We start from the raw sequence: 18,192 nt of genomic DNA on the forward strand, positions 1-18,192 counted from the left end.
GTGTATAGGTGGCGCTATAGAGCCATTCTGCCACACCCGGTGGAATATTGACATCTAATGGCACAGGCCATTAGATTAGACTGACCACAAAAAAGACATTGATGTCATAAAATTTGTAGGAGTAGTTCGTCGCAGCGTAAAATATGTCACTTCCTGTTGCCAATAGGTGGCGCTATGTCTATAACTGAATATGGGCATGTCAATCTGTTCAGGTTCGGAGTCTCATCAAACATGTGACGTTTGGGGCAGATTGGACATTGTATGTGTGAGTTATAGCAACTTCATTTTTCATGGCGAATCATCGAAATTCGCCAGGCCGCCACGGACACGCCCTTCAACGAAAAATCAAGATCTTCGCAATTTAACATCGCAAAGGCCTTTAGATTAGGCATACAAAATTTGGTGTTGATCTGAAGAACTCTCTAGGAGGAGTTCGTTAAAATACAACACATGGAAATGACCAAAATTACACAAAATATGCTCATAATATTAAAAATAACCGAATTCCTGTTGGGTTTAGAATTTCGCTCCAAGAGTCTTTTTTTGTAGGTTTTGGTGTGTTACATATGTGTGCCAATTTTCGTGCATGTACGTGAAACATAGCTGGAAGGCTGTTGATTTTCTTGGTATAGGTGGCGCTGTCGAGCCATTTTGCCACACCCTCTTCTGAATCCTATATCAGACGAAAATTTTCACCAGGTTTGACGCGTGTGCAAAGTTTCATGACTTTTTGAGCATGTTAAAGCCCTCAAAAATGCGATTCTTTCGGGAGAAGAAGAAGAAGAATAATAAATATAGCTGCAAGCAGCGATGGCGGGCTCAAGCCACCAATGCCATCGCCACCCCGGTGGCATCAGGTAAACTGTGTCCAGCGGGCACATGCATTCACAATATCCCTCTGGCAGTGAGGTTTTAAAGGATATGGCGGTTAAAGGGTTAATCCGAATCATCTAGACTTTAAAATCACATTCACAGAACAATATATATATATATATAACTTTAGTAACACTTTACGATAAGATTTCATTTATAAACATTATGTTAACATGAACAATATTTATATAGCATTCATTCATGTCAGTTAATATTCCAAACTTAAACATTAAAACATTGTTTTATTGTGATTTTTTTCCAAGCACATTTTACCAATTCCAAACCATATCAATCTTAATAACTACCATTATTTTTTATTTAATAATTTATGAGTGCTATACAATAGTCCAGGAAAGATGGAAGAGAAAAACTCCTTATATTCATGTGCAGAATTATTAGGCATGTTTTCTTTTACAGATGAAATGCACTAAAAAAGAGTTTTAACTCAAACTGTTTTAACTCAAAGTCGAAAATTATGAAATACCCATGAGAAATATCAAACACAAATGCAATACAGAAATGGATAAGTTAAGACTTGACCATTGTACAAAAATGCTGACTGGGTCATGAGGTCAGAAAAGAAGAAGAAAAAAAAAAAAAACAGGTCAAGAAGAACTGACAAAAATAATTGCAAAATAATTAGGAATTAATGTGAAGATTAATTTTTAGTCAATTCTGCAAGACAGACTTTCAGGAAAGGAGGTGGAATAAAAATGAGCTCCTAAATCTTAATGTCACGGTAGGAAATCCAGTGTTTCCTCCGTGTCATGTTTTGTGGTTGTTTTTGTACTTACGTTGTCTCCATGTGCTCGTTTAGTTGATTGTGGTCACCTGGGTGTTGATTGTCTCGCTCCAGCTGATCCTCATCACCCCTCAGCTACATATACTCACCTCGCTCTCTGTCTGTTGTCAGATCCTCACTCATGTTGCAGTCTCCCTGTTGGATTACCGTCTCCCGTGTTAGTGTTCTGGATTGTGTTCGTGTTGTCGTCTTCGTGTGAGTGTTCCGGTCACTTCCTGGTTTCATCCATTGACCGTCCACACCGTCACCACCGACTTCACCAGCCAGCACTTCTCACGCCACTGTAGACCTTCCGTCACCATTGTCCACATCCTGGACTGTGCCTTCATCCTTCAGTTTCGCTGTATTTTCTACCATCAATAAACAACCATTCTAATTACCTGCAATTGCTTCCTCCTCTCTTACGAGCCGTCACAGTAGGATCTGACCATCATGGAAGCAGCAGGCAATCGCTCCCCATCTCATCTAGAGGACATTCTACAGAGAGTCGGTGATCGTATGGAGCGCCAAGACAAGGCGATAGATGAGATGGGTCGAGCCTTCCAAGCAATGGTGACGAAGGTGTCCGAGCTCGCTCTCCAGGCTCAACAGCAACAACCGCCACCCGCTGCGCCTCCCACGCCACCCACACCGCCGATCGTCTCCGGAGGGATTTCCCAGCCCGAACCACGCCTCCCCATTCCTGAGAAATATGCGGGTGAGCCAATCTTTTGTCGATCATTTCTGTCACATTGTTCTCTACACTTCGCCTTACAGCCCCGCACGTTCACCACCGAGGAGATGAAGGTGGCTTTCGTCTTGTCCCTACTGACGGGGAGGGCTGCCCTCTGGGGAACGGCGGTGTGGGAGAACCAGGACAGCTGCTGTGCATCGTTCCACACCCTTTCGGTGGAGATGAGACGAGTCTTCGACCGCTCCGTCGCCGGGAGGGAGGCGGCTAGACTTCTCACGGATCTACGCCAGGAAGAGAGGTCCGTATCCGACTATGCCATCGAGTTCCGCACCCTGGCGGCGGAGTGTAAGTGGAACGAAGAGGCGCAGTGGGATCACTTCCTGCATGGGTTGGCTGACCGCATCCAACAGGAGATCCGCGCCGCTGAACTTCCCACTTCTCTCAATGGTCTTATTGACTTCACCATCAGGATAGACAACCGACTCGACCAAGCCGACAGACGGAGGGGGAGAGTTGTTCTCGCGACCAGACCGGAGGCTCAGCGTCCGCGCTCAGAAGTTGCGGTCAGCCCACCTGGAGATTCTGAACCCATGCAGGTGGGGCGAGCTCGGCTCTCCCGGGAGGAGAGGATCAGGCGGAGATCCCTGGGACTGTGTTTATACTGTGGCAGCCAAGAACATCACATCCAGCGCTGTCCGGTAAAAGACCAAGCCCGATAGTAAAACCGAGGCTACTATCGGGTGGGATCTCTGCCAAGAAGACCTCATCTACATCGACACTCCTTCCGGTGAGTCTACGGTGGTCTACCCACGCACTTAATCTTCACGCTTTGGTGGATTCTGGGGCCGAGGGCAGTTTCATGGACTGCAAATTCGCCAGGAAGCTCAACATTCCTCTCACCTCCCTCAAACACCCCATTGCACCTTTTGCACTCAACGGACACAAACTGCCGATCATCACACAGACCACTCTACCGGTTTCGCTCATCACAGCTGGAAACCATACGGAAGAGATGTCATTCTTCATCACGGACTCACCTCTATCCCCCATTGTTCTCGGTCACACCTGGCTCCAGAAACACAACCCAAGGATCGATTGGCTTCTCGGATCTGTGGTTAGCTGGAGCGAGGAATGTCATTTGTCTTGTCTTTTGTCTGCTGGTGTTAATGTTTCTGAGTCTGTGTTTCAGGGGGAGGCAGTGGATTTGGCTAACGTGCCCGCGGAGTACCACGACCTGAGGGAGGTGTTCAGTAAGTCTCGGGCTGATTCTCTTCCTCCTCATCGTCCCTATGACTGCGCGATAGAGTTATTGCCAGGTACTTCTCCGCCTAAGGGCAAGTTATATTCCTTGTCTATTCCAGAGACGGCGGCCATGGAGAAATATATATCCAGTTCTCTAGCAACGGGGTTCATCCGCCCTTCCTCTTCTCCAGCGGGGGCGGGGTTCTTTTTTGTGGGAAAGAAGGACGGATCCTTGCGACCTTGCATTGACTACCGCGGGGTTGAACAACATAACGGTAAAGAATACCTATCCTTTACCGCTTATGTCTTCAGCTTTTGAGAGGTTGCAGGGAGCGTCTGTTTTCACTAAATTGGACTTACGTAATGCTTATCATTTGGTCCGCATCAGGGAGGGGGATGAGTGGAAGACTGCTTTTAACACCCCTAGAGGCCATTTTGAGTATTGCGTCATGCCCTTCAGGCTATCCAACTCGCCGGCAGTCTTTCAAGCACTCGTTAATGACGTGTTACGAGACATGGTCGATCTATTTATATGTTTACCTGGATGACATATTGATTTTTTCTTCGTCTCTCCAGGAACACGTGCAACACGTACGACGAGTGCTTCTGCGGTTGCTAGAGAATGGGTTGTTTGTCAAGGCGGAGAAATGCGTTTTTCATGCACAGTCTGTTTCTTTTCTAGGACACATCATTTCGACTGAGGGTGTTCGCATGGACCCTGATAAGGTTAAGGCTGTGGCAGATTGGCCATCCCCAGAGTCTCGCAAGGCCCTGCAGAGATTTCTGGGGTTCGCCAATTTTTACCGGCGTTTCATTCGCAATTTCAGCCAACTAGCCGCGCCTCTGACCGCTTTGACCTCCCCTAGATTGACGTCCAGGTGGTCAGACGCAGCCGAGGCTGCGTTTACCAAACTGAAGAGTTGCTTTGTTTCGGCTCCCATTCTCGTCACCCCTGATCGCTCACGTCAATTCATAGTGGAGGTCGACGCGTCAGAGGTGGGGGTAGGAGCAGTGTTGTCCCAGCGCACATCCTCAGACGAAAGGGTTCATCCTTGCGCGTATTATTCTCACCGTTTATCCCCTGCGGAGGTTAATTATGACATTGGTAATCGAGAGTTGTTGGCAGTCAAACTTGCACTGGAAGAATGGCGTCACTGGCTTGAAGGGTCGGGTGTACCCTTCATTGTATGGACGGACCATAAGAATCTCGAATACATTAGAACCGCCAAAAGACTTAACTCCAGGCAGGCTCGGTGGGCATTATTTTTCGGTCGTTTCGATTTTACACTTTCTTACCGGCCGGGTTCCAAAAACATCAAACCCGATGCTTTATCCCGTCTTTTTGAGCATTCCGATCGTACTGCCACTCCCGAGCCCATTTTACCGGGGACCATCATTATCTCCGCGCTCAGATGGGAGGTCGAAACGAAGGTTTTGACTGCCTTAGAACGGGTAACACCCCGGCTCGTTGCCCACCGAACCGATTGTTTGTGCCGGAGGGGTTACGGTCAGACGTTCTCCAGTGGGGTCATTGTTCCAGTGTTGCTTGTCACCCAGGGGTTAGTAGAACTAGGTTTCTAGTCATGCAACGATTTTGGTGGCCTGGTATGGCTCGTGACGTCCACGACTTCGTCTTGGCTTGTTCGGTTTGCGCTATTGGGAAGACTTCCAATCGACCTCCAGAGGGGTTACTCTTACCGCTGTCTGTCCCTTCGAGACCCTGGTCCCACATCTCGCTAGATTTCATTACCGCCCTCCCGCCCTCTAAGGGCAATACGTGATTTTAACCGTAGTGGACCGGTTCTCGAAGACGACTCATTTCATTCCCTTGCCCAAATTGCCATCAGCCAAGGAAACAGCGGTAGCTGTCATTGACCACGTCTTCCGTATACATGGCCTTCCGACAGACGTGGTTTCTGACAGGGGTCCCCAATTTGTGTCCAGATTTTGGCGAGAATTCTGTAAATTGTTAGGAGCGACTGTTAGTCTTTCGTCCGGGTTCCATCCCCAGAGCAATGGTCAAACCGAGCGAGCCAATCAGGATGTCGAAAGGGTTTTGCGATGTTTGGCTTCCAATAATCCTTCGTCCTGGTGTCAGCAACTCTCAATTGTGGAGTACGCACACAATTCTTTGCCAGTGTCATCTACGGGCATGTCTCCATTTAAGTGTAGTTTAGGGTACCAACCACCTAATTTTGTCAGTACGGAATCCGAGGTTTCGGTCTCCTCCGCACACACACTAGTCCAGAGGTGTCACCGCACCTGGACCAGAGCTCGCAGAGCTCTGCTCCAGGCTAGGTCGCGCACCAAGGCTAAGGCCGATCGCCACCGGTCGAAGCCTCCCCGTTACGTCGTCGGTCAAAGAGTGTGGCTTTCTACCCAGAATATTCCTATGTGTTCCGTTTCTAACAAACTTGCTCCCAAATTTATTGGCCCGTTTTCTATTACCAAAATTATTAATCCGGTAACCGTGCGTCTTAGCCTTCCTCCGGCGTACAGGAGGATTCATCCCGTGTTCCATGTGTCCAAAATTAAATCGGTGATTTCTTCCCGTCTTAATCCGCCTGCCCCGGTTCCCCCCCCGCCTCGTCTCGTTAATGGGGAAACCACCTATTCGGTTAATCGTATTCTGGACTCTAGACGGAGGGGACGCGGATTTCAGTACTTGGTGGATTGGGAGGGTTACGGTCCGGAGGAGAGAAGCTGGGTTCCTGCTCGGGACATATTGGATCACCACCTTATAGATGATTACAATCTACAGGTAAAGCAGGCTGGGAACATCAGGTGACGTCCTAGGGGAGAGGGTACTGTCACGGTAGGAAATCCAGGGTTTCCTCCGTGTCATGTTTTGTGGTTGTTTTTGTACTTACGTTGTCTCCATGTGCTCGTTTAGTTGATTGTGGTCACCTGGGTGTTGATTGTCTCGCTCCAGCTGATCCTCATCACCCCTCAGCTACATATACTCACCTCGCTCTCTGTCTGTTGTCAGATCCTCACTCATGTTGCAGTCTCCCTGTTGGATTACCGTCTCCCGTGTTAGTGTTCTGGATTGTGTTCGTGTTGTCGTCTTCGTGTGAGTGTTCCGGTCACTTCCTGGTTTCATCCATTGACCGTACACACCGTCACCACCGACTTCACCAGCCAGCACTTCTCACGCCACTGTAGACCTTCCGTCACCATTGTCCACATCCTGGACTGTGCCTTCATCCTTCAGTTTCGCTGTATTTTCTACCATCAATAAACAACCATTCTAATTACCTGCAATTGCTTCCTCCTCTCTTACGAGCCGTCACACTTAATCCCGGATTCTGGAAGATATATTCCTCAAACCATCAGACAAGAGGAGGTGGTGCTGGTCCTTCACGAGTCACTCTAATCGGTTCATAAAGCCTATATATAAAGTCTTAATATATAGTATTTCACAATACTTCATGGTATTCTAAGTAAATCATTTTTTGGAATCTTTGATTTCTCAGAACCTGACACATTGTAATTCTGAGACTCCAGGAAAGTGGCAGTTCTGTAAAAAATTCTATGTGTACATTTTTTTGAAGTGTTTAGAAGCTGCACTTAAAAAAATAAAAGACATTTACTGGTTACTTTTTTACTGTTATTTAAAAAAATCACCACAACAAAACCATTCAAGCTATTCAAAATTCATCCGCACCTGATCTGTAAGATACATTCTTTAAACAGTGGTAAAAGAGGATGTGGTGCTGATCCTTCAAGAGTCACTCAAAACGTATCTGTCCATAAAGCCTATGAAGAATTATTCTTAATATACAGTTCACAATACTTCAGCTTGTTATTCTAATAAAGTGAGGGTCATTTTATCAGTAAAATACAAAAAATTTATATTATTTTTCTTTGAAAGATTTCTATAAATGATTTAAATCATACTTGTTTCTACAATAATTATTTAAAAGTAATCCTATATCTCCATCTGGTGGACATTATTGGTACTAACAATTGCAAGCTTGATTTATATGTTATGATAGTTTTAATTTTATGCTGGCTCTTGAAAATGATAAAGCTATGAAACTTACTGTGCTTCCTTCAAATGATGACTTCTACGTATATAAAAAATTATGAAGAGTTGGAATTAAAAATTTTAAAGATATAGTAAAATAACTATTGTATTTTTTTTATGTTACTTTAATAAATCGCTATGGTCACACCATTTAAGGTATTCTAAACCCATTCGCAATTTAACATCTTCAGTATATTGGCTTCATGTTAAAAAAGTTTGGTGTGAACTACTTGTGTCTTCTTGGAGGAGTATGAATTCATTTACAGGCTGAGTTTATCATAAATCCACAATAACATTTCTGAGTTCTGTCTCAATCTGTGTTGTTTGTTTATTTTTATTTTTTTTTATTTTTCATAGGAAGATAACTGACCCTTTATTCTCCTTTTTAATAAATGTGCTTATAAACCAAGAACAAGCTATTTATAGCTGTATTTATAAACTGCTTACTACTGACTATTAATATTGGGACAAGGCTTTATGAAGCATGAACTGACTATTTACTAATGAGTGCAGTTATTATAAAGTGTTATCAATGCATTTGCTAATGTTAACAAATTAGACATTATTTTACAGTGTTATCAAATTCCTTAAATGATTTGTAAGTGTTTTGTAATGATTTTATTGACCTACAAGCATTTGTGAAAGTTCTGCTTGCATTACAGCTTAGTCTTGATCTGTGAGCTGAACAGATTTACTGTTACATCCATGAGATTATGTAAATTCAAATAAATATCATGTCACAGGATGTCAGAGGTCAGTATCAAATTAGTTTGAAATTATTATTTGCAGCACAAATAAGGTTTTTTTAGGATTTTTAAAAATCCCTAAAACTGTCAGAAAAGGATAAGGCCTAAGATTTCTATGTGAGTGGCTAAATTTGTTTGTTTTTATAACTATAATGCATAAACTATGAAACTATACAAAATGTATAAAAAAGTACAAGTTATTCTTTTCCAATGTTTTTTATTTATTTTTATTTTTTTATTTTTTTGGATTTACATTTTAAAAAATTAGCCTAAGGCAATCATTCTAAACAGCTTGAATAAAACCTGTCAATATTTATTATAGACCACTATAACTGTGTATAATCTAACAAACAAGTTTATTATGAAAATAAAAGCGTGTACACCAGATAAATTGGACGATAAAGAAATTGCTAACAATAGTATACAATAGTTTTTAGGCGTTTAGATGCAGAAATGGAAAAATAAAATGTAAAATAAAATGTAATTGATTTAATTAAATATAGATTAAGTCTTGTTAGAGCAAAATAATAAATAGATACGTACACACATTAAACAAGCAGCCAAGATGAATGAGTTTAATTTTTTATATAGATTAAAATTGAAGACAGAAGCAGCTGGTATATGCGGTCACTTAATATTAAATTCCAGTAGATCCACTTTAGATTTATTTCTCAACAGTTTATGTTCACGTGGCTGTTTTCGTTTATATTAGCCAAGCTATTATGTATTTTGAAATAATCTTGTCCGTGATGTGTTCGTTCTTACGACGAAAGGCAGAAACCTGCAGCTCGAGAGATATATGTTATTCTGCCAGTCGCGCTTTCAAATAGTCTTGCACACTTAAACGGGTCACAAAAGACCTGCATTTAGCTCGTGTTGTGTTATAATGGATGTATTGTGTGCATTTATGGCAATAATTTATTTTAAAAAGCTCTTAAACAAGAATAAATTCGTTAGTTTTGAACTTGTGACACTGTGCGCGCTGATCAGAGGCAGTGATTTCAGATAGGCAGCCGCGAATATTTAATTTTCACACAAACAGTTCAAAAACATCTTAATTTAGCTCTTGGTGTGCTCTAATTGGTGAATTGTGTGATATCGCTGCAATACTTTATTTTTAATAGGTATAAAACAAGAATAAACTCGTTTTTTTCTGAGCTCGTCATTCCACACGCTCCTGCTCAGAGCGGTGATTCATCTCTCGTGTTTCTCACGTATCACTGACCACACATCAATTATTAATGAGCCCTGACCTGATAATAATCATATATGTTGGTTTAGCTTGTCAGTGTGAATTAAATCCAAGTATTTATTTGTATTTTAACCGATTTAAAAGTGAAACCAAAAGACAGTCTCCTCCCTTTTTTTAGCCGGTAACTGCACCTGTAGGGGCGCTATTTCTCTCAGACAATGGAAGTCTAAGCACACACACTCAAACAGATGGACAGAGTGATATGAGATGTCTGACAGTTTTTTAATTTTCTGTTATCCATACAGTGTTGTAAAGTCATGAAACTATGCATATTTACTCAGAATAACTTTTTTTCTGTATGAAAAAAGGTTTTGAAGTGTTTGGAATTTAAAAATGCAGGAAAATGAATAATTCCATCTTTATTGTCATTTAAAAAAATCACCACGACAAAACCATCCAAGCTATCCAAAACCCATTCACAATTTAAGTTCCTCAATGTTTTTTCAACATGTAGACCAAGTTTGGTGTGTATAGTGTTACTCTCCTCTGAGCAGTATGCATTAATTCACAGCTAAATGTAAAAAACAATCCACATTCAAATCAAAATAGCCGACTTCCTGTTGGTCGTAGCTGATGACTGTGAATTAGAAAGTTGTCCGTCTTGATAAGAACAATTTTTGTACTGAGTTTGGTGTCTGTAGCTAAAACTAACCCCCCCCACTTTTGACAAAAGGTGGCGCTATAGAGTGCCTCTTCCACGCCCTCTTATGAACTTTTGCCAGTGTCTAGCTGTCACTAATACTGATATGTGTTCTGAGTTTGATGAAATTCTAAGTATGTTATATGCCTCAAAATCACCTGAGAAGTATTCCAGTTTGACATGTTGCCACGGCAACAATATTTTTAGATATCAATATCCCCCCAGCAGATTTATATCGGCTGTGTTTTAACATTATTCTGATGAAGTTTGAAGCAAATCGAGTAAAAATAAGATGCTGAATTCAAAGCATTTTGAAAATGACACACTTCCTGCTGCCAGTTGGTGGCGCTATAACTTTGACTCCTAATAGTCACATATATACGATCGACATCATACAATGAATAATCTGATGAAGTTTGATTAAAATTAGGAAATGTATGTGGATGGTATTAGACACTTCCTGTTTCTCAATTCTCGCCATAAATTCAACACCTCGCTATGAGCAAACCGTTCGAGATATCAAAAATCCCCTGGCAATTTTTCATCCCCAATGTCTTGAGATCATGTTGATCGAGTTTGGTGGCAATCGAGTAAAAAACCTATGACAAGTATATCAAATTCCAGAGCATGCGCTTTTTACATAACTCTAAATAGCTGACTTCCTGTTGGGCGGAGCCTATGACATGCAATACGCAAGTTGTTCGGCACGATGAGATCTATATGTGTACTGAGTTTCATATTAATACGTGCAAGTATGTGTGAGCTATACAACAATATTTCTGACTGTGTTCCAGGGGGCGCCGTAGAGCCCCTGTGCCACGCCCGGGTCCCAGCCTCTGCAGGCTCCTAAAGGCCACAGATTCCAAGGTGTGTGCAAATTTTCAAGAGTTTTTGAGTATGTTAAGGACTCCAAAAGCCCCCACAACTTTGATGACAAATATGAATAATAAACCCTAAATAGCCAACTTCCTGTTGGGCGGAGCCTATGATATGCAATACGAAAGTTGTTTGTATTGATGAGTTCTATACTTGTACCGAGTTTCGTACGTCTACGTACAAGTATGTATGATATATGGCCCTCCATATTCCAGGGGGCGCTGTAGAGCCCCTGTGCCACGCCCGTGTATCAGTCTCTGCCCGGCCCTAATGGCCTCAGGTTCCAATGTGTGTGCCAATTTTCAAGACTTTTTAAGCATGTTAAGGGCCCCAAAAGCCCCCGTAACGTTAGAAAATAATAATAATAATAATAATAATAATAATAATAAAAAATAATCCTAAGGAAAACAATAGGGCTCCCGCCCTCCAGGCTTGAGCCATAATAATAATAATAATAATAAACAAAGCAGATACAAGAGGGTCCTCGCACCTCGGTGCTCAGGCCCTAATAATAATTAAAGCTGCAAGCAGCGATGAACGGGCCCTCGCACCCAGGCTCACCGGCAGCGAGTGGCTTTAGTTAATAGGTGAACGGTGAGAAATATGCGTTTAAACTCATAAATATAAGTAGAATATATCAATGTTTATTCCATATATGTGCCAATCTCCCATTTGCCAGCAGGTGGCGCTATCATTATAATGGAATATTGGCCTTCAGATGTGTTCAGGGCAGGACTTTTATCGAACATGTGAGGTTTGGGGAGGATTGGACATTTTATGCCTGAGTTACAACAACATCCTATTTCATGGTGAAACATCGAAATTTCTCAGGCCGCCATGGACACGCCCTTTAACGAAACCTCAAGATCTTCGCAATTTGAGATCGCAAAAGGCTTTAGATTACACTGACCAAGTTTGGTGTTGATATGAATAAATCTCTAGGAGGAGTTTGTTAAAGTCCAACCCCTGAAAATGGCCAAAACAACACTAATTTTGCAGAGAAAATTCTAAATAACTGACTTCCTGTTGGGACTCGGATTTCGTACCAAGAGACTTTTTCATAGATATTGGTGTGTTACATGTGTGTACCGATTTTTGTACATGTACGTGAAACATAGCTCGAGGCGCACTCCGTTTAAAGTGTATACGCACTCCGTTGAAAGTGTATAGGTGGCGCTATCAAGCCATTTTGCCACACCCCATGGAATATTGGCCTTCAGATCTGTTTAGGCCAGGACCCTTATCACACATGTGAAGTTTGGGCAAGATCGGACATTTTATGCCTGAGTTATAACATCTTTTATTCCCATGGCGAGACATTGAACTTCATCACGGTGCCATGGACACGCCTTTTAACAAAAACTCAAGATCTTCACAACTAAACATCACACAGGTCTTTAGATTAGACTGACCACAAAAAAGACATTGATGTCATAACATTTCTAGGAGTAGTTTGTCGCAGTGTAAAATATGTTACTTCCTGTTGCCAATAGGTGGCGCTATGACTATAACTGAATATTGGCATGTAGATCTGTTCAGGTCAAGAGTCTTATCCAACATTTGAAGTTTGGGGCAGATTGGACATTGTATGTCTGAGTTACAGCAACTTCCTTTTTCATGGCGAAACATCGAAATTTGTCAGGCCGCCATGGACCCGCCCTTTAACGAAACCTCAAGTCCTTTGCAATTTATTATTGCAAAGGGCTTTAGATTCCACTGACCAAGTTTGGTATTGATCTGAATAAATCTCTAGGAGGAGTTCGTTAAAGTCCAACCCCTGAAAATGGCAAAAACAACACCAATTTTGAAGGGAAAATTCAAAATAACCGACTTCCTGTTGGGATCCGGATTTCGTACCAAGAGACTTTTTTGTAGATATTGGTGAGTTACATGTGTGTACCAGTTTTTGTACATGTACGTGAAACATAGCTCGAGGCGCACTCCGTTGAAAGTGTATAGGTGGCGCTATAGAGCCATTCTGCCACACCCGGTGGAATATTGGCCTTCAGATCTGTTCAGGCCAGGACTCTTATCACACATGTGAAGTTTGGGGAAGATCGAACATTTTATGCCTGAGTTATAACATCTTTTATTCCCATGGCGAGACATCGAACTTCGTCGCGGCGCCATGAACACGCCTTTTAACGAAAACTCAAGATCTTCACAATTGAACATCGCACAGGCCTTTAGATTAGACTGACCAAAAAAAGACATTGATGTCATAAAATTTCTAGGAGTAGTTCATCGCAGCGTAAAATATGTCACTTCCTGTTGCCAATAGGTGGCGCTATGACTATAACTGAATATGGGCATGGCAATCTGTTCAGGTTCGGAGTCTCATCAAACATGTGAAGTTTGGGGCAGATTGGAAATTGTATGTCTGAGTTATAGCAACTTCATTTTTCATGGCGAATCATCGAAATTCGCCAGGCCGCCACGGACACGCCCTTCAACGAAAACTCAAGATCTTTGCAATTTAACATCGCAAAGGCCTTTAGATTAGGCATACCATATTTGGTGTTGATTTGTAGAAATCTCTAGGAGGAGTTCGTTAAAATACAACATATGGAAATGACCAAAATTACACAAAATTTGCTCACAATATTACAAATAACCGACTTCCTGTTGGTTTTAGAATTTTGCTCCAAGAGTCTTTTTTGTAGGTATTGGTGTGTTACATATGTGTGCCAATTTTCGTGCATGTACGTGAAACATAGCTCGAAGGCTGTTGATTTTCTTCGTATAGGTGGCGCTGTCGAGCCATTTTGCCACACCCTCTTCTGAATCCTATATCAGACGAAAATTTTCACCTGGCTTTACGCGTGTGCAAAGTTTCATGACTTTTTGAGCATGTTTAAGCCCTCAAAAATGTGATTCATTTTGGAGAAGTGGAAGAATAAGAATAATTAAAGCTGCAAGCAGCGATGAACGGGCCCTCGCACCCGGGTTCACCGCCATCGTGTTGCTTTAGTAAAAAGGTGAACGTTGAGAAATATGCATTTAATGTCCTAAATATAAGTGGAATATATCAAAGTATATCCCATATATGTGCCAATCTTACCGTTGCCAGCAGGTGGCGCTATCATTATAATGGAATATTGGCCTTCAGATGTGTTCAGGCCAGGACTCTTATCACACATGTGAAGTTTGGGGAAGATTGAACATTTTATGCTTGAGTTACAACAACTTGTGGCAAGACATCAAATTTTGTCATGGCGCCATGGAAACGCCCTTTAACAAAAACTCAAGATCTCCAAAAGTTAACATTGCACAGGTCTTTAGATTAGACTGACCACAAAATATATGTTAATCTCAAAAAAATTATAGGAGTAGTTTTTTGCAGCGTAAAACATGTCACTTCCTGTTGCCAATAGGTGGCGCTATGACTATAACTGAATGTGGGCATGTAGATCTGTTAAGGGCAGAAGTTTTATCTAACATGTGAAGTTTGGGGCAGATTGGACATTGTATGTCTGAGTTACAGCAACTTCCTTTTTCATGGCGAAACATCGAAATTTGTCACGCCGCCATGGACACGCCCTTTAACGAAATCTAAAGATCTTCGCAATTTAACATCGCAAAGGGCTTAAGATTACACTGACCAGGTTTGGTGTTGATCTGAATAAATCTCTAGGAGGAGTTCGTTAAAGTACAACCCCTGAAAATGGCAAAAACAACGCCAATTTTGCAGAGAAAATTCAAAATAACCGACTTCCTGTTGGAATACGGATTTCGTACCAAGAGACTTTTTTGTAGGTATTGGTGTGTTACATGTGTATACCGTTTTTTGTACATGTACGTGAAACATAGCTCGAGGCGCACTCTGTTGAAAGTGTATAGGTGGCGCTATCGAGCCATTTTGCCACAACTGATGGAATTTTGGCCTTCAGATGTGTTCAGGCCAGGACTCTTATCACACATGTGAAGTTTGGGGAAGATCAGACATTTTATGCCTGAGTTATAACAACTTTTATTCCCATGGCGAGACATCGAACTTCGTGACGGCGCCATGGACACGCCTTTTTACGAAAACTCAAGATCTTCACAATTTAACATCGCACAGGCCTTTAGATTAGACTGACCACAAAAAAAAATTGATGTCATAAAATTTCTAGGAGTAGTTCATCGCAGTGTAAAATATGTCACTTCCTGTTGCCAATAGGTGGCGCTATGACTATAACTGAATATGGGCATGTCAATCTGTTCATGTTAGGAGACTCATCAAACATGTGAAGTATGGGGCATATTGGTCATTGTATGTCTGAGTTATAGCAACTTCCTGTTTCATGGCGAATCATCGAAATTCGCCAGGCCGCCACGGACACGCCCATTAACGAAAACTCAAAAGCTTCGCAATTTAACATCGCAAAGGCCTTCAGATTAGGCATACCAAATTTGGTGTTGATCTGAATGAATCTCTAGGAGGAGTTCGTTAAAATACAACACATGGAAATGACAAAAATGACACAAAATTTGCTCATAATATTAGTAATAACCGACTTCCTGTTGGGTTTTGGATTTTGCTCCAAGAGACTTTTTTGTAGGTATTGGAGAGTTACATGTGTATACCGATTTTCATACATGTACATGAAACGTAGCTCGAGGCGCACACCGTTGAACGTTTATAGGTGGCGCTGTTGAGCCATTTTGCCACACCCACTTCTGAAACCCATATCAGACGTAAATTTTCGCCAGTTCTGAGGTGTGTGCAAAGTTTCATGACTTTTCGAGCATGTTTAGGCCCTCAAAAATGCGATTCATTTTGGAGAAGAATAATAATAATAATAATAATAATAATTAAAGCTGCAAGCAGCGATGAACGGGCCCTCGCACCTGGGCTCACCACCAGTGAGTTGCTTTAGTAAAAACGTGAACGGTGAGAAATATGCATTTAATGTCATAAATATAAGTGGAATATATCAAAGTATATCCCATATATGTGCCAATCTTACCGTTGCCAGCAGGTGGCGCTATCATTATAATGGAATATTGGCCTTCAGATGTGTTCAGGCCAGGACTCTTATCAAACATGTGAAGTTTGGGGAAGATCGGACATTTTATGCCTGAGTTATAACATCTTTTATTCCCATGGCGAGACATAGAACTTCGTGACGGCGCCATGGACGCGCCTTTTGACGAAAACTCAAGATCTTCACAACTTAACATCGCACAGGGCTTTAGATTAGACTGACCACAAAAAATACATTGATGTCATAAAATTTCTAGGAGTAGTTCTTCGCAGCATAAAATATGACACTTCCTGTTGCCAATAGGTGGCGCTATGACTATAACTGCATATGGGCATGTCAATCTATTCTGTTCCAGAGTCTTATCAACCATGTGAAGTTTGGGGCAGATTGGACATTGTATGTCTGAGTTATAGCAACTTCATTTTTCATGGCGAGTCATCGAAATTCGCCAGGCCGCCACGGACACGCCCTTCAACGAAAACTCAAAATCTTCGCAATTTAACATCGCAAAGGCCTTTAGATTAGGCATACCAAATTTGGTGTTGATTTGAAGAAATCTCTAGGAGGAGTTCGTTAAAATACAACGCATGGAAATGGCAAAAATGACACAAAATTTGCTCATAATATTAAAAATAACCGACTTCCTGTTGGGTTTAGAATTTTGCTCCAAGAGTCTTTTTTGTAGGTATTGATGTGTTACATGTGTGTACCGATTTTCATACATGTACGTGAAATGTAGCTCGAGGCGCACACCGCTGAACGTGCATAGGTGGCGCTGTCGAGCCATTTTACCACGCCCACTTCTGAAACCCATATCAGACGTAAATTTTCGCCAGTTCGGAGGCGTGTGCAAAATTTGGTGACTTTTTGAGCATGTTTAGGCCCTCAAAAATGCGATTCATTTTGGAGAAGCGGAATAATAATAATAATAAACGGAGCAATTCCAATAGGGTCCTCACACCATCGGTGCTCGGGCCCTAATAATAATAATAATAATAAACGGAGCAATTCCAAGAGGGTCCTCACACCATCGGTGCTCGGGCCCTAAATATAGCTGCAAGCAGCGATGGCGGGCTCAAGCCATCAGTGCAACACCACCCCTGTGGCATCAGGTAAACTGTGCCAAGCGGGCACATGCATTCACAATAGCACTCTGGCAGTCAGGTTTTAAGGGATACGGCAATTAAAGGGTTAATCCGAATCATCTAGACTTTGAAATCACATTCACAGAACAATATATATAACTTTAGAAACACATTTTTCAATCTGAGTTAAACCTTTTTTTGGGCTTATTTTATCAGTAAAGGAAAAAATGCCTAATAATTCTTCACACCTGAATATAAGGAGTTTTGTTTTTCTCTTCCAGGCTTCATGGTCAACTACATATGTATCACACTCGTTGCTTTCTATAGTGCAGCTCAACCAATTCTCATCCCATTCGTCCATATTTGTGAAATCACAAATCCCGGACAATATTTGTTGTAGTCCAAACAATTTGTTCATTATAGTTTTTAAAAAGTGTTTTTTGTGAAATAAAATATCTCCTTTTGAATTGGACTTTCAGCTTAGTAACTTTGCAGAACTTTTTTTTATGCTGAAACAACAACATTACAGTATAACTAAATTTGAAAAATAATAATAGCACTCCTTTAATAGGCATTATTAAACAGTTCATAAATACAGCTATAAATGTTTTGTTCTTAAGCTATAAAGTTCAATCATTGTATTTTCATACTTTAAGTATTATAACATTATTCTAGTTGTCAGCAGGGGCGCTGCACAAGATCCCGGGCCCTATGCATAGGGAGTCCTAATGGTGACAGTCCTTTGTGAGCTCATCTAAAGCAAAGACTATTTATACATTTAAATCATTCACAAATGAGATTTAAAGGAACATTCATCTACCAAACTAAAAAGTCAAACACAACACAGAGGGATACAGAACACAGAAATATTTTTTCAAGATGGATAAAAAGAAACTGTACAGCTGTACACTTGATAAAAAAAAAAAAAAAAAAAAAAAATATATATATATATATTTTATCAAGTATATATATATATATATATATATATATATATATATATATA

At 41.4% G+C, this 18,192-nt stretch overlaps 1 long non-coding RNA gene across 2 annotated transcripts in view; it reads left to right on the forward strand.

Annotated features, from left to right (window-relative positions):
* The first annotated feature begins 227 nt into the window (after window positions 1-227).
* LOC128011157 (uncharacterized) overlaps window positions 228-18,192 on the forward strand; it is a 128,143-nt gene continuing 110,178 nt past the window's right edge. The window contains exon 1 of one of the 2 annotated variants that reach the window (XR_008182483.1): window positions 228-549. This is a non-coding gene — a long non-coding RNA (uncharacterized LOC128011157). The remainder of the gene's footprint in view (window positions 550-18,192) is intronic. The other variant, XR_008182482.1, reaches the window with a different exon arrangement.

This window comes from Carassius gibelio, chromosome B23 (genome assembly GCF_023724105.1).
Source record: "Carassius gibelio isolate Cgi1373 ecotype wild population from Czech Republic chromosome B23, carGib1.2-hapl.c, whole genome shotgun sequence".
NCBI lineage: Eukaryota > Metazoa > Chordata > Actinopteri > Cypriniformes > Cyprinidae > Carassius > Carassius gibelio.